The 26,605-nt window shown below is 26.7% G+C and overlaps 1 long non-coding RNA gene across 2 annotated transcripts in view; it reads left to right on the forward strand.

Annotated features, from left to right (window-relative positions):
* The first annotated feature begins 283 nt into the window (after positions 1-283).
* Positions 284-26,605, forward strand: part of LOC119607105 — a 32,292-nt gene continuing 5,970 nt past the window's right edge. The window contains exons 1-3 of one of the 2 annotated variants that reach the window (XR_005231709.1): positions 284-416; positions 19,481-19,535; positions 23,367-23,408. This is a non-coding gene — a long non-coding RNA (uncharacterized LOC119607105). The remainder of the gene's footprint in view (positions 417-19,480; positions 19,536-23,366; positions 23,409-26,605) is intronic. The other variant, XR_005231708.1, reaches the window with a different exon arrangement.

Consider the following 26,605-nt stretch of genomic DNA (forward strand, 5'->3'; position numbering starts at 1 on the left):
TAATTTATGTCTTTTTTTTCCTTTTTTTCTACTCCTTTTACAAAAAAAAAATCAAATAAAAAAATTATAAACTTGCATGTTTTGCTATGACTGTGATGTGTTCGTTGATGATGATGATGATTGATGATAATAATGATGATGATGATGTTTATAATGACTGTTACGCGTATGGAATTAAAACAATAATATTTTTTACGTTTTTTTTTTCTTACTTGTTAATGGAATGTGCAAAATTTAAAATAATAAACAAATGAAAATGAAAAATATAAATTAAAAACAAAAAAAAAATTATATAAAAATATAAATCACATATAAACTCACAGGGATTTGGTTTTGTAACATTCGCTAACAGCAATGATGCGGAACGAGCACGTGAACGTCTACATGGTACCGTGGTTGAGGGACGTAAAATAGAGGTGGGTGCATGTTTAATTTTTTTAATATTATATTTTTAAGATTTTCAAACTAGGTTTAACAAAAAAACACATCAAAGTTTAAACTTTAGTTAAGAGTTTAAAAAACTAAAGCCTACTTTTAGGCTATTTCTTATAACCTAAACTCTAGCTAAGTTTATATTTTATTTAAAATATATAAATGTATGACAAATCTCTCTACTTTCTTATTTACATATACATATAACAAAATTTACAATTAATTTTGTGTGTGTGTGTTTTTGACTTACCTAACTGACTTTTAAATATTAGTATAATTAATATCCTTGTATTGTGAAATTTCATATTCTCTACTACTACTACTACAACATACTGTTGCTGCTGCTTCATGAACTTTAACAGGATTTTTTTTCTTGCTTTCAATTATTTTAATACTCTTGTATGTATACATATGTATGTATATCCTTGTATGCTTCATGTTTATGTTTGTGACGTTTGGTATCTAAGGATGTTATGTTTATATCCTTTTTAACATAAGCAAGATGAAAAAACATCATTATTTTAATTGTTACTATGTTGCAACGTCTTTCTGTTTGTATTTTCCTACTTGTTGCCATTACATACTTGTTTGTGGCTGTTTAGAGTTTGTGCATCATTAACCCTTTAGGGAGATGGTAAAGGGTATTGGGTGTTACTACTAAATTTACTACTATTGTACTTTTATCAGTATTTTTGATATTGAAAATTACCTTTCAACATATTAAGTATTTTTATATCCTACACCACTATAGTTTGTGCTGATGTTTGTAACACGCAAGAATATTGGCCCTACACCCTTAAAGTATACCAATCGGCTTAGAAGCACTGTCTGTTAAGTCGCTTAAGTTATGTCCGTCCATCCGTCAGTCTGTCTGTCCGCCTGTGTCACTATGTAAATCTTGTGCGTACGCTACAGGTTTTCAAGGTCCTTTTATGAAATTTTGCACATACTTTTCTCTTGGCCCAAGGACGAGACCTATTGCAATGGTTTAAATCGGTCTATTATTTCACCTAGCCCCCATATAACTGTAGGCAATAATTATGTACGTTAAATGTTCTCGTATCTCTTCAAAAATCAACACAACTTAGTTTTTTGTAAGTCTAAATGTTAATGATCGGTCCTCATTTGACCCTAGCTCCCGCAAAAAAGTCCCCTTTAGAATATTACTTGAAGTTCATAATTTACTAGTAAGACGATAAAATTCTGCTGCACAAAGTCACGTTTTAGTCAACAAAGTAGTCCATATTAGTCTTGTTTTTATATTACAAACTTTTACATGTAGTCTCCCACCGGGGGAATGAAAGATCCAATCTTGGTGTGATTGCTATCCTGGGGAAATGAAAAAAGTACTTATAGTCTGCCGGGACTATAAACTAGTGATGTTCAAATGTATCATCGGCCTTTCCTTGGAATGATTTGACTTGGGATCGAACCAGACAACCACATAATCTGGTACCACGGGAACCGGTAGCCCACATGACAAAGTTTCAGACTATGTCTTGTCCCGATTATTGGAGAGGTCCTGTAGTTTAACCCCAAATTCGCGGGGAGATAATTTCGGTTAAAAGACTGATGCTCGGTAAAGTCTAAAAATCGGGATAAGTTCGGCGCTGTTGCCGAAGTCAACAGATACCCCACAGAGGATTTACTATGGGACTAAGGATGGACTACACGATGAATGTAAGAGCATACGGAACTTACCCGGCCTTATACCTAAAGTGAGTCTACCGAATGTTGTTCTCTATGAGTGTGTTGGATGATGAAAAGTGTGCTGGGTATCTTATATAAGTGATATTATTGAATTTTCCTACCTTGTCCAGGTATGTTCAGAGAAAACACTGTTTATACCAGATTTACCATAGTGTGTTCTTCTGTGAGTAAGAACAAAGTACTCGGCTTATTTGATGGATTCGTGTTTCGGTACGTCTGTACTAACAGAGTCCATCCCATTTGCGTAGTGGTAAAGGGAATTGATGTTTTTACATCTCGGAAGTTAAGCAACGTGGCAGCAATGGTCAGAGATTAGATAACTCGAGTACTTGAACAAAGTGCTAAAAAAGTACCACCGTGAAATAAGGCCAACACGGCAGATGTTCACGTATAGCACTTCGATATCTTTCACAAGAAGTCCATATTAGTTTATGGACAAAACTAGTCTAGAGATTAGTGTGATTAGTCCATAGACTAGTACGAAGATTAGGTCATAGATTTGTCTGTAGACTATCGGCTAATCCTGAGACTAGTCTATATAATAGTAAAAAGACTAGAGCCCAGCCTTAGTGTAGTCCATACATAAGAGTAAATGGTAACCATATCCAAGACTTTAGCTACCTAACCCATGTTAAAACCTTTCCTTCCGACATAAGAGCTGCTTGCCACGCCATTTTAACTGCTGATGAAATAAGAAATTAACCGATAAATGCAAGATATAGCGATACATTGATCACAACAGGGTTAAATTGACTTTTGACCCTGTTGGTAAATATTAACTTTAGAACATTTCAGAACAGATTTTTACACAGAAATCTTGAAAATGAACACTTTAAGAACTTGTTGTAATGGTGAAATTCTACTTTGATGCAAAACTCATTATAAAGTATGCGACCTTTGACCTTGTTAACAAAAAATATAGGTAATTGATCATAGTATGCCATAGGGATCCTTATTTAAACTTACGTTTAACTGTATTTTAATTATTGTTTAAATTTTATTTTATACTCATTATTTTCTTGACGGTCAGTCAGGTGTTCTCTAATTGCTTTATTGTCTAAAGTTTTCTTTTCTTCGTTTACTTCTCATACTTAGCAATTACGTTATTCTGTCTGTAAATTTTTAATATTTAAGTATTTTTCATAAGTATGTATTAATTAAAAATTTTAACTTTTTTTGTGCAAAAACTAATTATATTAGAAAATATACCAATTAGCATTTAATTAAATGCCAACCAGCTACTAAGTGAAATGAAATAAAAAATTTGTTGCTAATAGAATAAAACAGAAACAGATAATTTTTTTGTTGCTTTTTTTTAAGTTAAAATAAATGAAGATGTTTTAAATTATAAGACAAAAAGATGTTTTAAAACAGAGGAAAAAGTTTAAGAGGCTTAAGTTATGGACATTTGTGCGGTAAAAGAAAATTAAAATATAAATATGTTTTAAAGGAAAAAAATCTTAATAAAATGTTTTGTTCTACACTGTATTTTCTGTCATGTCTAACGGTTTCAACATTTTAGCAAACTTCTAGCTGTCTTGTACACATTTTTGCCTTAACACCTAATAGTATGCAATATATTTTGGTATTTTATTTACTCAACCAATAGGCCATGATTTTAGTTCTCTTTGCAAATTTTCATGCATCTTTCTCTTCTTCTCCTGGCATGACAATTTCGTCTGTCATGTCAAAAATTTCACAACACTACTCGGTTGGTGTATATTTTCACACTAATATTTACCTAAGCTCATACAGGCACCTAACTAGAAATTCCATTGCATATAACCAGGCGACCATGACCTCGTTGACGATGATAAGTACAAGTAAATGTTGGCATACAATGTTTTTTTTTTTCTTTATAATATACACCCACTTCAGTTGAACTATGCAGAAGAGTATAATCAAACGAACATATAAATAGAATATGTCCATATTATTTTGCATATTTCATGTTTTGCTGTTTAGCAGTATATAAAGTACTCGTTTAAAAACTATAAGAAATAAAAAATAAAAAAAACTACAAACAATTTGAATATACAAGTATTTCACTTAAAAAAAAAAGAAAGAAAAATAAAAACGAAATAACTTTTCTTGCAACGTAAATACAGTAAAGTAGTATTCCAAAAATAATTTTTAACAAAAAAATAAAATAAGGGAAAATAACCCTACAATACTCGGCTTATTATGTATGCAAGTTTTGTGTTGTTTTTACGAAATGTTAAAACTGAAAAAATATACTATATTATATTTGCATGTGTAAAGCCTTCAACATATGCAACAATATTTGTATGCGAAATACTTTTTTAACAGTTGTTTTCGTTAGCATATGTTTAAGGGGACGAGAGTGAGGTTAAGGATGAGCGTAGTAAAAAAGAAACTTTCGCACTCTTGCTGTTCTCGTGTATAAGAGTGTTGTTTTTATATATATGTATGTATAATAATGTAAAATTACACTCAAATACATGAATAAATAGTATATATTGTATATTTAAAAAAGTTTTTCTTTTCTATAGGTTTGTCTTAAGCAAATATTTAAATATTATTATTTTATTTCGTGTTTTTTCTCTTTGTTTTGTGAGAAAATGTTGCATATGTTAAGGAGTTTTTTTTTCATGATATTTATTTTTAATTTTAAATTGTAAAGTTTGCTATAGAAACATTTTTAAACTTTTGTTTAAATCATAAAAACTTATACGAATTTAATAAGATTAACCAAGTACAAGATTGTTAAGCAAATTTTAACATATTTATTGAAATTTATTTTGCTCAATGCTTGAAATATTGCTTTATCTTTAGCCAATAAGTAGAGAATTACTTCTTTTAAATCTCTTTTTAACTTTTCCAAAATAATGGAATACTTATTGCCAAGGAAAACTGTTTAAAATAGAAATTCTCTTAGAATTTGTGACTTTGAAATTCTATTGTTTGCAAAATATCTGATTTATTTTTTCTTAAATTTATTTTTATCTTTGTTTGACTTTTTTTTTATTATTAAATGTTAAGGAATTTTTTTAATATATTTTTTTGTATACCTACATACATATTTTATATATTTGTTAGGATTTTATTATTAAAGGGTCTTTCGGAAATTTTATGCATATCGTGACATTAGAACATTATTGAAACTAGACAATATATGGTGGCCACTGCTTGCCACAACTTGCTGTGCAGCATTCTTCATACTCGAATTATTCGAAGACAAATTCAAGAGTTACTTATTTAACCCAAGGGAGCTTTATACTCCTTTAAGCTTAACTTCTTTGCGTTACTTTAAATCGCTGCTCTACAAAATAATGTTATATCGTTAAATCGCTGTTCCCAAAATAATGTTATAAATTGTACTATCATTTGATATATAATCATCCACCAAATTGATGTTCGAAGACGATTTCGTTTATTCTTATTTGTTATAAACTATTCATGTATAACAGTTTTTTCTAAAGAAAATTACAATTTCTGTGGTCCGGTTTTTGTGTAGAAGCATTTTTGTTTAACAGTTTTTTTGTATAATAGTTTTTTGTATAACAGTTTTTTAGTATACAAGTTTTTTGTACAGAAAATCTTACGTTTAACAGTAATTTCATAAGAAAATCATGTATAACAGCTACTCTTATAGAAAAATTTGTGTATAACAGTTTTCTATAGAAAAATTGTTGTATTACAGATTTTTCTGTAGAAAAAACGTGTATGTTTTTTCCTAAAATTATATACATATAACAGTCTTTTATTTAGAAAAATGTGTATATAACAGTGTTTTCTATAGAAAAATAGGTGTATAACAGTTTGTGTATAACAGTCTGTTATTTCTAAAATAAGCTTTTCTTATAGAAAAAAATTGTGTTCAACAGTTTTCTATAGAAAAATTGATTTTTTTCTGTAGAAAAATGTGTATAGCAGTCTATTATTTATTAAAAATGTGTATATAACAGTTTTTCTATGGAAAAAAGGTGTATAACCGTTTGAGTATAACAGTTTTCTATAGAAAAATTTATGTATGTATTACAGATTTTTCTGTAGATAAAACGTATATATTTTTTCCTAAAAATATGTATAACAGTATATTATTTAGAAAAATGTGTATATAACAGTTTTTCCTATGGAGAAATAGGTGTATAACCGTTTGTGTATAACAGTCTATTATTTCTAAAAAAAAAGCTTTTTTTATAGAAAAAATGTGTATATAGCAAAATTGATGTATTACAGTTTTTTTCTATAGAAAAACGTGTATAACAGTCTATTATTTAGAAAAATATGTATATAACCGTTTGTTTATAACAGTCTATTATTTAAAAAAAATTATAAAAATGTTTGTATAACAGTTTTTATATAAAAATTTTTTTTATAACAGTTTTTATATAAACAAATTTTTATAAAAGTTTTTTTCTATAGAAAGATTGGTTTTTGTATAACAAGGTTTTCTGTAGAAAAAACTATGCATAACAGTGTTTTTTGTATAATTATTTTTCCATCAGTTTTCCTATAGAAAAATGTGTGTATAACAGTTTATTCTTTCGAAGGTTTTGTGTATAACAGTTTTTTCTTTAGAAAAATGTATGGATAACATTAATAAATTTAAAGAAATTTTGCGTATGTCAGTTTTTTTATGGAAAAATCAGTGTATAACAGTTTTTGTATACAATTTTATATAACATTTTTTAGATAATTGGTTTAATTGATTTGTTTATAGAAAATTTGTGTAGTTTCCTCTTGAGAAAAATTTTGTATAACAGTTTTTAGCATCGAAAATTTTTTTGTATAACACATTTTCTATAAAAAATTGGATGTGTAACAGTTTTTTCTTTAGAAAAATAGACGTATAACAGTTTTCTCATTAGAAAAATTTGGGTTATAACAGTTTTTCCCCAAAATTATTGTATATAGAAGTTTATGTATATGATTGACCAATGTTAAAATATGATTTTATGAATAAATGAGAAACAGGAATGATTCTGAATTTTTGAAATTCCAAGGTGCATTACGTCTGTTATATTTTGAATACCAATACCCAAACCCAAAATCAAAACCCACTTAATTTTATTTAATGCCTCTGATAGTAATTTTAACACTCACAATTTGGAATACAAATATCCTGTAACAAAACAATTGCCAACAATTACAATTTTGTTTTTGAGCAACAATAAAGGACAATAAAAATTATCATAAACTAAAGCAAACATGTTTCAAAATATACACATGTATGTTTAAATGTAAGTGTGAATAAAATGTAGTTTTTTCCTAACTAATACACTCTTCCTTTTACAAAACTAATACTCACTCTAAATAATAACACAATTGCACATTTGGCAGCTTTGAGAGAAAATTATTTAAAATTTGTTTAGTTTTTGTTTTTTATTTTATAAATAATAAATATATGTATGTCTATGTATTGTATTTGTGGTCATTGGTTGTGGTTTCCTTCTCACTGGTTCGAACATATGAAATGCATTGTAACTCGTTCATTTAATATTTTCGACAAAAACAAACATTTTCTTTTTTTTTTGTAACAAAATGACAACAAGGGCTAAAAATTACAATAGACAAAATAATAACAAACAATACAAAATAAAACTGGATTATAATAAAAATACCAGAGTCTAACAATTTCATATGGTTGGTTATTTATTAAGTTTAACACTAAAATTGTCCAAAAAATACAAAAAAACCTATGTATTCGTACATGTAAATTTGCATGTAGTTACAGTGGAAGAAAAAAGTTAAGACCTATGACTAATTTTTCATTGGAAGGCTAGGTACTCTCTCTCTCTAGTTTTAACACAATATCTGAAAGGAACTTAATAATTGGTAAAAGGTGCTAGAATACTTTCTTCACATACTGTATGTGTATTTATTTATACTTTCTCGTATAACATACAAGTGTTCAATAACAATTCTATAAAATTTATTTTATTTTATTCTGTTATTGCTTTTTTGGCCTAAAACATATCAATCGTTTGTAAAAAGTGTTTTTAATTTAAAACCATTGTTCATGTATTGAAGAGGCGTCCGTCTATCTATTTGTGTATACGTTCATTAAACGGCTCCCGAAAAGAAGAATGTGGAAATCTTTCTGTAAATTCAAAATCAGTAAAATTTTTTATATAAAAATTTTTAAAATAAATTCTGTAAATTTGAAATTTCACGAATTTTTTGAATATATTTATGAAAATAAAATTAATCGATATTTTTTATAAAAAGAATATTTAACGAAACTTTTTAATAAAAAGTAAATTTAACGAAACTTTTTTATAAAAAGTAAATTTAACGAAATTTTTCTATAAAAATAAAAAAATTTCTGTATATAGAAAATTTAACGAAAATTTTCTGTAAAATGAAACTTTAACGAAAATTTTTCGGAAATTTTTAATAAAAAATTTCTGTTTTTTTTTCTAAAAATATATATAACAGTCTATTATTTAGAAAAATTTGTATATAACAGTGTTTTCTATAGGAAAATAGGTGTACAACCGTTTTAGTATAACAGTCTATTATTTCTAAAATAAGCTTTTCTTATAGAAAAATTTGTGTTCAACAGTTTTCTATAGAAAAGTTGATGTAATACAGATTTTTTCTGTAGAAAAACGTGTATAACAGTCTATTATTTAGAAAAATGTGAATATATAAAAGTTTTTTCTATGGAAAAAAGGTGTATAACCGTTTGTGTATAACAGTTGTTTGTAACAGTCTATTATTTAAAAAAAAAAATTCTATAAAATATGTTTCTATAACAGTTTTTATATAAAAAATGTTTATAACAGTTTTTTCTATAGAAAGATTGGTTTTTGTATAACAAAGTTTTCTGTAGAAAAAAAATATATAACAATGTTTCTGTAGAAAAAAATTTGTATAACAGTTTTCCTATAGAAAAATGTGTGTATAAAAGTTTACTCTTTACAAAAATTTGTGTATAACAGTTTTTTCTTTAGAAAAATTTTCTATAAAATTAAGGTTTAACGAAAATTTGTCGGAAATTTTTAATAAAAAAATTTAACAAAATATTTCTTAAAAAAATTATCGATAATGTTCTCTAAAAAGAAGAAATTTTATGGAAAATTTTCTCCAAAAAGAAGAAAATTTTCTATATAAAGGAAATTTAACGAAAATTTTCTATAAAAAGAAAATTTATCGAAAATTTTCTATAAAAAAAAGTTTATCAAAAATTTATCGAAAATTTTTAATAAAAGAAAATTTTGCAAAATATTTCTTAAAAAATATCGAACATTTTCTATAAAAAGAAAATTTATCAAACATTTTCTATAAAAAGAAAATTTATCGAAAAGAAAATTTATCGAAAATTTTGTAAAAAAAATAAAATTTATTAAAAAATTTCTATAAAAACAAAATTTATCAAAAATTTTCTGTAAAAAGAGAATTTATCGAAAATATTCTATAAAAAGAAAATTTATCGAAAATTTTCTATAAAAGAAAATTTATCTTAAATTTATTAATTATCGAAAATTTTCTATAAAAAGAAAATTTATCGAATATTTTCCATAAAAATGAAATTTATTGAAAAATTTCTGTACAAAGAAAATTTGTTGAAAATGTTCTATGAAAAGAAAATTTATTGAAAATGTTCTATGAAAAGAAAATTTATTGAAAATGTTCTATGAAAAGGAAATTTATTCAAAATGTTCTATAAAAAGTAAATTTAATGAAAATTTTCTATAAAAAGAAAATTTATTGAAAATTTTCTATAAAAAGAAAATTTATCGAAAATTTTCTATAAAAAGAAAATTTATCGAAAATTTTCTATAAAAAGAAAATTTATCGAAAATTTTCTATAAAAAGAAAATTTATCGAAAATTTTCTATAAAAAGAAAATTTATTGAAAATTTTCTATAAAAAGAAAATTTATTGAAAATTTTCTATAAAAAGAAAATTTATTGAAAATTTTCTATAAAAAGAAAATTTATTGAAAATTTTCTATAAAAAGAAAATTTATTGAAAATTTTCTATAAAAAGAAAATTTATTGAAAATTTTCTATAAAAAGAAAATTTGTTGAAAATTTTCTATAAAAAGAAAATTTATTGAAAATTTTCTATAAAAAGAAAATTTATGAAAAATTTTCTATAAAAAGATAATTTATTGAAAATTTTCTATAAAAAGATAATTTATTGAAAATTTTCTTTAAAAAGAAAATTTATAGAAAATTATATATAAAAGAAAATTTATTGAAAATTCGTAAACCTTTGTTTTTGCATCCCTGTATTGTTCATTTATGAACATAGTCCTTAAAACATATGCAAAAGTATTGATAAATACATAAATTGAAAATTTATGTTTTTTTCATGTTTTTAATCAATAAATGTTTTTATTGTGTTTTTGGTGGCAAAGGTATTAACAATTGTTATAAAAATTCTACAACCAGTAAATGGTTTGCAAGTGTCCTTTTTTGCACTCATGTCATTTTTTTATATTTCGTACCTAAACATTTCAAATAAATAAATTTTCTATTTTCCTGTTTGTGTTCGAAAATAAAAAAAATTATTTGGTTTCGGCTCAATAATTTTGTCACTTTTAATTAAAAGTTCTTTTGTTTTGTTTTTTTTTTTTCATTGGGTTTTGTTGTTATTTTGGTTGTACATTTAAATGAAAAATACAATAAAATTTGTTGTACACACATTTGTACAATTTCAAAGATACATGTGTTCATTTGGTTTATTTAAATAATTCAAAATTTACATATGCTTCATTCAAGCATAAATGTTCTAAATCATGCAGAAATTATTGCAATGATTGAATACTTTTATTTTTTTGGGGATTTTTTTTTTTTTTTTTGTCGAAAATTAGAGAGCCTTGTTTAGGTTTTATTATAGTTTTCAATTATAGAGAAAATTTGGATATAAAATTGAAATGAAAAAGTTTGAAGTAGTATGGAGGTTTTTAAATTTTCATATATTTTTTTTAATTTCAAAAAGCCCTTGGTTCATTAACTTGTAATGCAAAAGGGAAAATTGAATTCCTTGGATTACTTTTATTACCCTAGTTTGTGTAATCTCTTGAAATAAATTTAATTTAAACTGAAAACTTAATGAAGCATTTAAAACTGCTGGCTTTAATGCCCTCTTCTTAATGATGGCCTCTGTCGTTTTCTCTTATCTTTAAAAATATTTAATTCTTAGTTAACTAATTATGTTATCAACTTAACTAACTGTCCATGAATTTATTACATGTTTAATTTTCATTATATAGTAATTAGCCAGAAATAAAGTTTTATTCCAAATGAATGTATTAATTAAACCTAAAACGAGATATTGTAAGAACAAATTAATTTATATATTCATTTTTATTGCACCAGCTATACCCAGTGAGCTTCGCTAATCATGAGAGCCACCACGCCCACTTTTGCTGGTTCGCCCATTTTTATCCAATACATAATTTTATATTGATTAGATAGTTTGAAAGGAGGATATATATGATCTGGTGTCATATCTATCTATAGTTTGAAAGGAGGATATATATGATCTGATTTCATATCTATTCTCCATAAGAAATATACATAAGGCGCTAGCTAATTGAATCCATAACCTGCGACAGACTAGAATACTACCATCTAGCCTACCGAAGGCACCCATAGTAAAGTTAACCCTACAATATTTTTGGAATTTTAGTATGTTGTGGGAGATGCCACACCCACTATTTTTCCAAATGTTCAAGCAAACTTCCAAGTTGAATCCATAACCTTAGAAATCACAGACTAAAACACTAACAACTAACCTACCGAGGACACATAGTATAGTAAACCGAACAAAAGTTTTAGAATTGTAGTATTTTGTGAGAGATGCCACACCCACTATTGCTCATTCGCCCCCTATTTTTTCAAATATTCAAATAAATTTCTAAGTTGCCCTATATAGGTGTGACATCTCGCCTTCCTTGCTTCCTGGTCCCATCCGTTTTCCATCTTTATACCCTAAACATATTAACATATAATTTTATATATAAAAAGAACATTAACATTTTTACCTTTAATGGGTTAATACTCTACTTAAGCTTAACTAGTATTAGCAAATATTTATACAATTTCTCTATAATAATTATTATAAATGTTTTTGGTCTATGTTCTGTGTCTCTATCTAAGAGTTTAACAAGGTCTTAACATTCGCCTTAATGTCCGCAGAGTAGCTCAACAATTGTTGTAGACAAAATGCCATCAATATCTTAAAACAACAACTACAATCAACTAAGCACTGACTATGTGAGTGTCATTTAATGTACTTAAAGTTTCCAACTCACTTACCTAGATCAGGGTCATAGTTGTGTTGTACTTATGAGGGGGGTTAACAAAAGGTGGTTAAGGCTAATAATTATATTCATATTAAAATCTACCAAATGTAATCTTTGCCAACATACACTTGTACTTGTTAATTGTGTTTAAATGTAATTGAGGGTGTTTTTCTCATTTACATTATTTTTATTAAAAATGATATTAAATTTCTAAGTTTAATTTTAACTGAGGTTAGCATAAATTTTGTAAATTTATTCATTTGTATTTGCATAGTTAAATTTAGATTTGCATATTATTTTCCTAAATTATAATTCACCTAGTTAACATTAATGCCAACATTCTCTTACTTCATCTCCTGGTGGGTTTTTTGATGATTGTTGAATAAATTCAGGAATATGTATATTGTTAGGAGCTTTTTCAACTCCTAGATTACGTTTCAATTGTATGCATATTTTTTGTATTTATCCTCCTGAGTAACTTTGGTATTTGTCCATTATATACATACATAGACTGTGATTGAGGTTACAATAATTTTGTCCATTATAAATTCTACACACTAAGGACATAAATCTCGTTCATTGGATGTGTTAATAACAGTGATGGGCAACAAAACATATCAATATTTATGTGTGCAGGAACATAATACAGATATCCTTTATCAAACATTTATATAAAAGAAAGTAAAGTAATAAAAAGAAAATTTATGGAAAATTTTCTGTAAAAAGAAAATTTATGGATAATTTTCTGTAAAAAGAAAATTTATGGATAATTTTCTATAAAAAGAAAATCTATTGAAAATTTTCTATAAAAAGAAAATCTGTGGAAAATTTTTTATAAAAAGAAAATCTATGGAAAATTTTTTATAAAAAGAAAATTTATGGAAAATTTGCTATAAAAAGAAAATTTATGGAAAATTTTCTATAAAAAGAAAGTTTATTGAAAATTTTCTATAAAAAGAAAGTTTATTGAAAATTTTCTATAAAAAGAAAGTTTATTGAAAATTTTCTATAAAAAGAAAATTTATTGAAAATTTTCTATAAAAAGAAAATTTATGGAAAATTTTCTATAAAAAGAAAATTTATTGAAAATTTTCTATAAAAAGAAAATTTATTGAAAATTTTCTATAAAAAGAAAATTTATTGAAAATTTTCTATAAAAAGTAAATTTATTGAAAATTTTCTATAAAAAGAAAATTTATTGAAAATTTTCTATAAAAAGAAAATTTATTGAAAATTTTCTATAAAAAGAAAATTTATTGAAAATTTTCTATAAAAAGAAAATTTATTGAAAATTTTCTATAAAAAGAAAATTTATTGAAAATTTTCTATAAAAAGAAAATTTATTGAAAATTTTCTATAAAAAGAAAATTTATTGAAAATTTTCTATAAAAAGAAAATTTATTGAAAATTTTCTATAAAAAGAAAATTTATTGAAAATTTTCTATAAAAAGAAAATTTATTGAAAATTTTCTATAAAAAGAAAATTTATTGAAAATTTTCTATAAAAAGAAAATTTATTGAAAATTTTCTATAAAAAGAAAATTTATTGAAAATTTTCTATAAAAGAAAATTTATTGAAAATTTTCTATAAGAAGAAAATTTATTGAAAATTTTCTATAAGAAGAAAATTTATTGAAAATTTTCTATAAGAAGAAAATTTATTGAAAATTTTCTATAAGAAGAAAATTTATTGAAAATTTTCTATAAAAAGAAAATTTATTGAAAATTTTCTATAAAAAGAAAATTTATTGAAAATTTCTATAAAAAGAAAATTTATTGAAAATTTTCTATAAAAGAAAATTTATTGAAAATTTTCTATAAAAAGAAAATTTATTGAAAATTTTCTATAAAAAGAAAATTTATTGAAAATTTTCTATAAAAAGAAAATTTATTGAAAATTTTCTATAAAAAGAAAATTTATTGAAAATTTTCTATAAAAGAAAATTTATTGAAAATTTTCTATAAAAAGAAAATTTATTGAAAATTTTCTATAAAAAGAAAATTTATTGAAAATTTTCTATAAAAAGAAAATTTATTGAAAATTTTCTATAAAAAGAAAATTTATCGAAAATTTTCTATAAAAAGAAAATTTATCGGAAATTTTCTATAAAAAGAAAATTTATCGGAAATTTTCTATAAAAAGAAAATTTATCAAAAATTTTCTATAAAAAGAAAATTTATCAAAAATTTTCTATAAAAAGAGAATTTATCAAAAATTTTCTATAAAAAGAAAATTTATCAAAAATTTTCTCTAAAAGAAAATTTATCAAAAATTTTCTCTAAAAGAAAATTTATCAAAAATTTTCTCTAAAAGAAAATTTATCAAAAATTTTCTCTAAAAGAAAATTTATCAAAAATTTTCTCTAAAAGAAAATTTATCAAAAATTTTCTATAAAAAGAAAATTTATTAAAGATTTTCAATAAAAATAAAATTTATCAAAAATTTCCTATAAAAAGAAAATTTATAAAAAATTTTCTATTAAAAGAAAATTTATCAAAAATTTCTTATAAAAAGAAAATTTATCAAAAATTTCTTATAAAAAGAAAATTTATCAAAAATTTCTTATAAAAAGAAAATTTATCAAAAATTTTCTATAAAAGGAAAATTTATCAAAAATTTTCTATAAAAGGAAAATTTATCAAAAATTTTCTATAAAAAGAAAATTTATCAAAAATTTTCTATAAAAAGAAAATTTATCAAAAATTTTATATAAAAAAAAATAATTATTAAAAATATTCTATAAAAATAAAATTTATCAAAAGTATTCTATAGAAAGAAAATTCGTCAAAAATTTTCTATAAAAAGAAATTTTATCTAAAATTTTCTTGCAGATGACACTTGTGAAAAACTGCCCATGACTGTTTTCTAAACAAGTGCATATTTTAATATATAAAATTAATTTGTGTTAGTAAAGCGAAGGTGTAAAGGGTGAATACCAAATAATACTTGAGTTGAGAATTGGTTTGATTTAATTAGATTTTGTTTAATCAGCTTGTTTTTCCTTAATGTTCAAAATCCTGTTAGTACTACTTAGACCAATTACTAGTTAAAGGTAATCGTATTAGAACTTTAAAATCATTGGCTCAATTAAACAAAGATTAAAACTTATAAAGACCAAAGTGAAATGAAGTTAGTCGAAGATTTGCTTAAGGTATTATCGACTCAATGATTTAATAGAAATGGGTGCTTTTTTCAAACTGAAAGATTAGATCGTCCTCAAGCTTCACCCACTTGCACTAACAGGAGATGAAAGGTATAATAATTTTATTATAAGCGTTAGAAATATCGATCAGTTCTTTAAAACTAAAAAATATTATTTTAATTTAATAGAAAGTAATTTGTTTCTTTTAATTTGTTTTAGCAAAAAATTTTATTTAATAACAAATATTTCAACAACCTGCTACCAAAAACTTTCAATATCTGTGTCTGCTTCGCTCTTAATGCCAAACAATCTACCAACAGCTTAAAATAGTTTAAAACTTTTTTTTCTTTACGGCTTCAGGCAGCTAATAAACTAAATCCCGATAATTTTTTAAAAAATCCTTATAAAATGTATTGTTTTCAGTTTATTTTTTTTAATAATGTCATAAACTGCAGCTTTAAAGTCTCAGTTTTTTATGATACAACAACTTATTCATGGAAAAGTTTTTGTTGTAGTTTTTTCTTTACATAAGCGTTTAAATTTCAAATTGTTATTATCTTTTGCCTACTTTAAGGATAATAAAGAAGGCAATATTATGTGTTGGGTATAATGAAAGAAAAGTTTTGTTTTTGAGCTTGAGTCTTTTTTTAACATTTACTATTCCTAAAGCTTATTATGGCACAAATTAAAGCAAATGAGGATGACAACACACAAGCAACACATAGCATACAACCCAGCACTTTTAAAGGTGGACATAGTCTCCGTTGTAGATAATATTTTTTCAAATGTTTTTTTGCTTTTTGTAATCATGAGTATAGTGACTAAATGTGTAAAATATGTCACAGTCTTCCTGTATTGCAGGGAACTACTGTTCCTCTTCATATTATCCTACGAAGTAATGATTGCAAAATTATAGAAAAGTATAATAAGAACAGAAAAGAAATGTGGAGAAAAAAATCATTTAACTAAGTTGCAATCTGCTTTTAGCCATAAGTAACTCATGCGAATATGTGGTATGTATGTTGTTGTTTTCTCTTTTGCTGCTGCTCTTGGTAGTAAGTAATATTTGAGGCATGGACTGACTGGCTTTTTCTACGTCTTCCTTTTTTTTCAATTTATTTTAACCAACATTACTAGGGAAACTATTGTTGTTGTGGTCTTTTATATGGGTTGGGGTTTGCGCGTATGTCTGTGTATGTGAGTGTTTGAGTTTGTGTTAATGGCCTCCATTAGGAATGGTGGTAAAAATGTACAAAGAAAGTTAATTACCCGACTTGCTAAGTGAAATTTAAGGCCATAATAAAAACTCAGTTTGTTGTTTGCTACAGCCGCTGCTACTTCTGTTGTTGGTTGGTTGATTGCAAGTTTTAATTTTATTTAAGGACTTTCCGTTTCTTTTGTTATGACTCCTTTTTGTATGTGTTTAGCTACAACTATTACTTAGCAGATTTTTGTCGAGGTATTTAGTTTTCTATCGTTGTTGCTAAAGATTGACTTCAGTCAAACTTTAATAGGCTGTCTAATTGCAATGACTAATGAATATTCCAAAAATTATGGACTCACTGTAATTGCTTATAACTAATTGATAAAACAAACTACTAATGATGATGTAATCGCTTTCTACATTGATTCCAACGTTAAAGTGCCAAGTCTTAGTCCAAGTCTTTATGTTAATTTTCCTCCTTTTAAGGATTTAACTTATATTAGTCCTCATTTAGCTTTTATTTAAGTATTTTATTGTAGTATGTGGTTTATTTTATTTCATGGTATTAAATAACAACAAATATTTAATGGCTGCTTATAACTATTTTAGATTTTTTTGCTATAAATATTAGAATACAGCCTAAAACCCAATAAAAAGTTAATCTTAAAAGCTACATTTGGGCATTTATTAGAAAAGGCAATTAACTATTCAGAGCCAACTTTGTAATCTTGAAATTAAACCCCTAGAATTAATTGTTAAATAGTTCAGATCTAGTTCAGTTCTAGTTCAGTTCTAGTTCAGTTCTAGTTCAGTTCTAGTTCAGTTCTAGTTTCAGTTCTAGTTCAGTTCTAGTTCATTAGTTCAGTTCTAGTTCAGTTCTAGTTCAGTTCTAGTTCAGTTCTAGTTCAGTTTCTAGTTCAGTTCTAGTTCAGTTCTAGTTCAGTTCTAGTTCAGTTCTAGTTCAGTTCTAGTTCAGTTCTAGTTCAGTTCTAGTTCAGTTCTAGTTCAGTTCTAGTTTTTCAGTTCTAGTTCAGTTCTAGTTCAGTTCTAGTTCAGTTCTAGTTCAGTTCTAGTTCAGTTCTAGTTCAGTTCTAGTTCAGTTCTAGCTCAGTTCTAGTTCAGTTCTAGTTCAGTTCTAGTTCAGTTCAGTTCATAGTTCAGTTCTAGTTCAGTTCTAGTTCAGTTCAGTTCAGTTCTAGTTCAGTCTCGTCAGTTCTAGTTAGTTCCTAGTTCAGTTCTAGTTCAGTTCTAGTTCAGTTCTAGTTCAGTTCTAGTTCCAATTCTCTAGTTCAGTTCTAGTTCAGTTCTAGTTTTCAGTTCTAGTTCAGTTTTAGTTCAGTTCTAGTTCAGTTCTAGTTCAGTTCTAGTTCAGTTCTAGTTCAGTTCTAGTTCAGTTCTAGTTCAGTTCTAGTTCAGTTCTAGTTCAGTTCTAGTTCAGTTCTAGTTCAGTTCTAGTTCAGTTCTAGTTCAGTTTCAGTTCTAGTTCAGTTCTAGTTCAGTTCTAGTTCAGTTCTAGTTCAGTTCTAGTTCAGTTCTAGTTCAGTTCTAGTTCAGTTCTAGTTCAGTTCTAGTTCAGTTCTAGTTCAGTTCTAGTTCAGTTCTAGGTCAGTTCTAGTTCAGTTCTAGTTCAGTTCTAGTTCAGTTCTAGTTCAGTTCTAGTTCAGTTCTAGTTCAGTTCTAGTTCAGTTCTAGTTCAGTTCTAGTTCAGTTCTAGTTCAGTTCTAGTTCAGTTCTAGTTCAGTTCTAGTTCAGTTCTAGTTCAGTTCTAGTTCAGTTCTAGTTCAGTTCTAGTTCAGTTCTAGTTCAGTTCTAGTTCAGTTCTAGTTCAGTTCTAGTTCAGTTCTAGTTCAGTTCTAGTTCAGTTCTAGTTCAGTTCTAGTTCTAGTTCTAGTTCAGTTCTAGTTCAGTTCTAGTTCAGTTCTAGTTCAGTTCTAGTTCAGTTCTAGTTCAGTTCTAGTTCAGTTCTAGTTCAGTTCTAGTTCAGTTCTAGTTCAGTTCTGTTCTAGTTCTAGTTCAGTTCTAGTTCAGTTCTAGTTCAGTTCTTGTTCAGTTCTACTTCAGATCTAGTTCAGTTCTAGTTCAGCTCTAGTTCAGTTCTAGTTCAGTTCTAGTTCAGTTCTAGTTCAATTCTAGTTCAGTTCTAGTTCAGTTCTAGTTCAGTTCTAGTTCAGATCTAGTTCAGTTCAGTTCTAGTTCATAATTATTTTATTTCGCTAAGTGCAGCAGTATATAATTAAGTATCATTAAAAAGCCTATGAACCTCACTTGATCCCTCTTTACTGCAATTCCATTAACTCTGCGTACCTTTAACATTGAAATATTATTTAAATACATAATGCCGTAAACCGAAAACTTATTATCTAATTTAAATTTTAATTATTTTATCAGCTGCAGCAGTTCAGTACTCATATAAGTATGTGTATCTAAATATACCTTTCCCCTCTAATATAGTTAATGTAATTTAATTTTTAATTATAAACTTTTTTAAATAAAAATAAACATTTTGCAGATAAAACTACCAAACATAATTATGAGTTGGCCGAAAAACACTCACACACACACTAACTCAAACCCTTAAAATCAAATTAAACAAAACATGTCAAAGCTTCACACAATATGTTTCCTAATGAGATTTTCATACATTTTATATATATTAATAAAAGAGCAGCAAATGTTTTAAAATATTGACAAATTTTATTTTAATATAAAATATGTTTTTTGATAAAATTTTATTCATTATATATTTTTCTATATTCTATAAAGGTTAATAATGCAACGGCACGTGTACAAACCAAAAAAGTGACCACCGTTCCAAATGGTAAGTAAAATGTGAACAATAGAAAATTGTAAAAATAAAATAGAAGTTTAAACCACAAAAATTAAATTACAAAAAAATTTTCTGTAATCAACTAAATATTAAACAAATAACCTAAGGTGAAAGGTTGATCATACATAACTAACTTTTTTTTTTTATTTGAACATGAAGTATTAATCTTCATGATTCATAAATTTCTATATATAATTACTATTATTATTTTAGGTTAGAAAATATGTTAGTTATGTAGTATCAAGTTTTTACCACCGTTAAATAAAAAACTTCAATACAATAAAAAATTGATAATGCTTAAAGCACACTCCATAAGGTCGTTAGGTCATTAGTGAGTGTTTGTTGGTGAAATTTTTCATTTCTTTTTCACTATTTAATTTTTAACAAAATTATCCTCTTTTTTTTTTTTGCTTAATTATGAAAATCTAATGCCACGTTTTTTTGGTTCATTATTAATTATAAATTTATACAAAATTTGATCTTTTAGTTACATCAAATCCCCAAACCAATTGAAATCTGTAATTGAATATTTATTATTTTTAACTTGTATTTTACTCCCACTAATCTGCCTGCAAGAATTTTTATTACTGATTGATTTTAATGATGAATTTTTGATGATTACAATTTGATTATATAGATTTTTTGTTGGTTGCGTTTTTCGTTTTTTATCTGTCAGTAATTTCATTATATTTTACATACAAATAAATGTATAAAAGTTTTTTTTTTTTGGGAAAGTTTTTATTGAAATATAATATTATTAAATGAAACTCAACGAAATAATTTTATTCAGCGTTAAAGGTTGTTTCTTTTTATTCCCATGAAAAGAAACATGAAAAGTGTAAATTATGTTTTTCATTTTATAAATTTATATTTGTAACATGTAATAAACGATTTGTAAAATTTGATTATTTATGCAGGGATTATTAACTTTTTTAATAAATTGCTAGAAATTGAGATAAATTTAATACGTTGCATGTTAATAAATTAAACAAAAATTTTTGTAGCATATTTTAGGGAGTTTATAAGAACAAAGTAATATAGTAGGATTATTTTCAACAGAATTAAAGTTAAGGTATTATGAAATTGATTTAATAAAAGTTTAAAACAGAATGGAGCGATAGTGGGAAGAGTAATTGGAAAATATATAGTATTTTTAAAGGTTTTGAACCGCAATATGTAAGGTGATTATAAAATCTGTTTTAAGATATTTTAGACTGTGAAGCAATTATAAACTTTTGAACCGTACAGAGACCATTCAAGTATGTAAGTCTAGATTTTGATAATTAGATAGATAAGTTCAATGTTGTAGATATTAGAAGAATATGTTCATAAGTATAGCCCAATAAATCCTTCCAGGAATACTATGCTTACTGAGCCTTCATCGACATGGCCTCATATTCTGAAAGAAAGTGATGTCTGAGCTTGAGCAATGAGTTGTAGTTGAGAGCGTTACTACATTCATGCCGAACTATTCATGTTTTCATGTGGCCTCATTGATGATATAAAATTTGGGCTGAAACTCGATGCTGTTATCAAATATTGAGAGAGAATTAGAGGTCAAGTTTTTGGTTGCTACTTGGACAGAAATATGACCAAAAACTAGTCCTAAATGTAGACATATATTTGGATAGTAAATGGCCCTTTATCTAGTCAAACATTTGGTCAGTAACTTGCCCCTTATCTAGTCAGACATTTGGTCAGTAACTTGCCCCATATCTAGACAGCGAGATGTATAGTAACTGACCCTTTATCTAGATAGAAATTGGATCATATATCTAACCTATTTGGTCCTATATCTGTGGATATTCATACTCAGACAGACTAAAGTAACTGATTCTTTATCTGGACAGAAATAAGGCCCTAAGTATGTGTCTAGTATTTGGTAATATATCAAGTCCCTATATCTAGACAGGAGTATGGTAGCAAGTAACTGGTCCTATATGGTCCTATAGCAATGTGGACAATAAGTTGCTAGCTGACCCTACATATAGGTAGAAATATCATATTGTATCTAACTTATCTAACGCTATATATATAGTCAGTAACTGTCCCTATATCTAGACCGAAATATAATCAACAGTAACTTGGTATTTGGATAGTAACTTGTCCTATGGTCTAGAAAGTAATATGGTCAGTAACTGTCCTTATATCTAGACAGCAATATGGATAGTAACTGACCCTTTATCTTGACAGAAATTTTATCATATATCTAACATATCTGATACTATATTTGTGATCTGTGATTGGGTCTATATCTAGATAGAGGTACGACTAGTAACTGCTTCTATATCTACGCAGAAGTACACAGAGGGAAAAAGAAATATACACGCTTGGTACCAAATTGGCACCAAAGAGTTTGTAATTTTTCAATAACAACCGTTGTCAAAGTATATACATACGTACGACAACACTATGTCGCAACGTTGTCAACATTGCAACAATTCGTTGTCGAAATCTAAATTTTTTACACATACGTTGTCTAAATGTTAACAAACGTGGTAAGCTCACTATTGGCAACGGATTGTTTGCAATAGTGAACTTACCACGTTTGTTAACATTTAGACAACGTATGTGTAAAAGCCTTATATGATTAGAAACTGACCTTATATCTAGGCCGGTCTATATCTAGATAAAGATAGGACTATTAACGTGTTCTATATAGACTAGAAACTGACCTTATATCTAGACCGGTCTATATCTGGATAGAGGTATGACTAGTAACTGGATCTATGTATATCTGGGCAGAAATATGGACTTTTTTGACTAGAAACTTTTAATATATCGAGTCTGAAATATGTCCAGTACCTGCCCTTTATCTAGATAGAAGTATGACCAGTATCTAGTCCTATATCTAGCAAGCAATGGAGACAGTAACTAGCACTATATCTGAACAAAAATAAGACCATTTATTTTATGATCAGCATTCGGCCCCATATACATATGTATAATATGTCTAATAAATGGTCCTATATCTGGACAGTAACATGAACAGAAACTAGACCTACATCTAAGTAGAAATCAGAAAAAAAATATATAGATGTTTTTAAACTGTCAGTGCAGATGGAAATCTTAATGCAAGGTTGACATATCCTATCGGTATATAATTCTCGTGCTGTGAACATGACTCATTGAGTTAAGATTTGATAAGCTGATCATTCAAATTCTTGTAGAGGTATTTCGGGCATTATGTCCAACTGGTCGGAGAGATAATTGTATGATCACTACGATTATGCCTCAGTGAGCTATACACTTTGAGTTCAAGAAACGCTTAGGTGAGACTCATATGTAAATATCAAGCCCACTATTGTCTCCATTCTAACCAGTACTATGAAGGCAATTTTTATAGGATATAGACAGATGTATATTTTTAGATAATTATTTTTAGAGAGTTTTTGAAAAACTGATTACATCACGTCCACATGTACTCGAACACTTATCTAAAACAGAAAGTTTAAATGTTAAATTTTACTTACAACAATAACTTTTAAGTTTAATTTTTCTACTAATGAAAAAAACTGTTCCCCTCCCCTTTAAATTTTTCAAAAACTTTAAATATTTTAGAAATTAAGTCATAAGCTAATAAATGTTTATGATAACAAACTGCATTAACTCTATGCTAATAAATTAAATTAACAAAATTTACATAAAAAATAGTAAATTTAAAAGTTACTTAATAAAATAAATTTATTTTTCTTTCTTTTTTTCCATTTTTACCAAATACACCAATTTTATAACCCGTTATATGAAAAAAAAAAACTATCCACTTCAAACATGTACCAAAACAAACCAAAATAAACTTGATCAATGCAAATAAATGATTAGTTGTACTGACAAAAGATGGTGCCATACCGGCTCCAGCTCTAGGTGAGCTTTTACATTAAAACAATAAAATATTTATAACAAAATATTACTAAAAAACCTAGTAAACTATATAGTTATAATATACTACTCTTTAACCAACATTTTCTGTTAACTATTTTATGTTATTTTTCTTAAGTGTTTGCCAAATAAAAAGTAGCAACAACTAATATTCTATATTAAGAATATAATAATATTAAATGCATAAAACTCTATGCATGTTTTAGTTTTGTTGAAACTATTTTAACAATTTCTTCTTGGTGTTAACCAAACGAAAAAAAAAAGTATTTACTACTTACTTACTACAAACTACCACAACTCAATAATTTTACTATTTTTACTACTAAAAAAAAAACAACACAAATAGTATACTTTATTAAATGTTAAATATCCCTTGAATGCTGCTACTCTTTTACTGCTACTTATTACTATTTACTATTACACACACACTTACTCCCACAATTGTATTCGTTTGTTTGAATTTTAATACTCTCTTCCTTGTTTTAACTTCCTATTGATCTTTTGTTGTCGTTGTTTCCTCCTACTCCTCCCCTTATTATTAATTGCATTTTTGTTATTGTCTTTGCAAGTCAAAAAAACAATATGAAATGTAAAAAAAACTATAAATTTAAACAAAAGATTTTTTTTTTCATTAAAAAAGGAATGTGTTGTTTTTTTATACATATATTTTGTTTGATTGTGTGTGTGTGTGTATTTATTGTAAATATAAATTAAGAATATTACAGGCATGTTATTTTGCATGTTGTAAGTAAAACAAAAAAAGAATACAAAATCTTTAATTAACAACAAACATATTGTAGAGAATTCTTGAGAAAAAGTTAATTTAAAAGAAAATTTAGGTTAAAAATAAAATTGTCTTAATTTAAGTTAAAAGTAAATCCTTGTACTTTTGTTGGAAGATGATAACTTTTGAATTTCTTTTTAAATCTTAATTTAAAAGTAAAACGATATATTTTGTATTATATGCAAGTTGACCCGATAGTCTCTCTGTCTGGAGGTTACAGGTTCGATTCCCAACAGAGACTCTTCTCTCTTTCACTACAACAGCATTATAGTTTAGTAAATCGAGTTTTAAAAAGTATAATTTGTAATTAAAATCTATAATTTGTTTTAACTTTAATAATTAAGGTCTTACCCTGTACCGATTGGATCGAATTACTTTCGATTGAACAAAGTCCAATTGTCTGTCTGACGCGGAAAAAAAGTTTTATTTAAACGTTAGTTTAAAATATCTCAAAGAAGTAAGAAGAGTTAAGGCCAATATATAGGACTTTCAGATGATATAACTTTTTAATGAATTTCTTGAATATGACAGATTTTCATAAAATTTTATGTAAATATATCTCAAAAATCTGACGTGTTGGAGAAAATCTGAGGTCATATTTGAAATATAACTTAATTTAAACCATTAAAACAGTTTACTCAAGTCTCTGGACCTCCAAATTTTGAATAAAGTCTTCAATATGGCAAAATCTGAGTTTTTTCAACTTTTAAGTTAAAATATCTGGAAAACCTGATAAGATAGAGAATTTCTGATTTTCAAAAAAGTAACGCTCAGTCAATGGCGCACTGATGCTTATACATTTCGTATTAATATCATTATTGTGATAAGAAGTTAGTTTTAATCATTCTGTGAAATTCGAAGTGGTATCGAACAATAAGGCCTCCAATAATATCTTAAACATTTCGCTATATAAAACTTTATATCGCAATATATTTCATAATAAATATAGATACTAATAAATCGTTCCACAATTGGCATCGTTCCCACATAGGACCATTTTGAATAATGTTTCTAATATGGCGAAAATCGGAGAGTTTCACTGTCCTCTCCACATGCTCTACATTCATCTGAATCCGCACGGCCAATTTTGTATAGATTACGAGCACATCTAGACAAAATTGGCCGTCCTGTGTGAATACTCATCATACTAACTTCAGACTTGCTCATTTTAAGGAGATTTCTCGTCTTGTTCTCATCAGGGTCACCCTATAGGATCTTTGTGGTTCTACCCACCGTTTCATTATTCCAAGAAGAATTATGGGATTCACTCACCCATATTTTTAATTCAGCTTTTGTTGCGTCGAATGGTTTTGCGTTTGTCAGGTTAACAACCTCGATATCCCTTCCCTTTAAAGCTATTACATTCGCCCTTTCATTGCCGACTACTCCCGAGTGGCCTGGTACCCATATGATGTAAACCTTAACTCTGGGAGATTATTCAGTTAAAGCTTTCTTACAATCCAATAAGGTCTTAGATTTAATTCTATCTCCTGATATCGCCCTAATTGCCTTCTGGTTGTTGGTAAATATATTAAGGGTTGTGGGCGTCATATTTATTCTAATCCAATTTACACATTCCGTTATTGCCTGGATGCTTGTGTTATGATTTAAAATAAACTTATGTAAGTCGTGAAAATCCTTCCATAATTGACTTTAGACCCACATAGGACCAAGTTCTAAAATTCAGTTATTCGGAAGTTTACAGTTCCCTATTCCGATTTAAAAAAAAAAACACACACAAAGATACATCAAAACTATCAAGTGAAACATTCTAAAGTGTCTTAGTAAAGAACCTCTGTGTGTGAGTGCCGTTCCGCCTCTAAAGGAACTGAGGCGTCTGATGTCAAAACTTTAATAGGAATATTAATCGGTTATGGCTTATGGTAATGTCTAGCTGCGATCACTACAGCAAATTCGATATATTTAAAATATTTAAATTCAGAATCATTTCAGTATAGTTACTCCAGGCGTACAATGAAATTTTAGCTCTTCTTTAGAGCTTTTTGTTTACTACTCACTTTCATTTAAACCACATTTTAAAACCTTTCCTCCTCATTGTTACCTTAAGGAATAACACAAACGTTTCTACGATCTTTTTAAAATTCATTTCATATAAGCACTGTGTTTCTGACCTTGATACTTGGAAAGAATAACAGGAGAATTGCACTCGTCGTACATTAACATTTTTATCTTCAATATATATGCCACATAGTAGTAAACTAACTACTGCAGCATTAGAAATCTACATTAGAGTGCTCCAAGCTTGTATGAAGGAAAAAAAAATTTATCCGACAGGCCGTCCCCCCCTCTGGAATTGTTCTATGGGTTGTAAAACTATGTCATGCAAAAAATTAGGCTGATAGGATAACGTTAACAGGTGCCGCAACGGCTCAGAAGT

Source organism: Lucilia sericata, unplaced genomic scaffold (assembly GCF_015586225.1).
Source record: "Lucilia sericata isolate MDLA Ls3-8-SP2 unplaced genomic scaffold, ASM1558622v1 Contig000657F_arrow, whole genome shotgun sequence".
Classification (NCBI taxonomy): Eukaryota; Metazoa; Arthropoda; class Insecta; order Diptera; family Calliphoridae; genus Lucilia; species Lucilia sericata.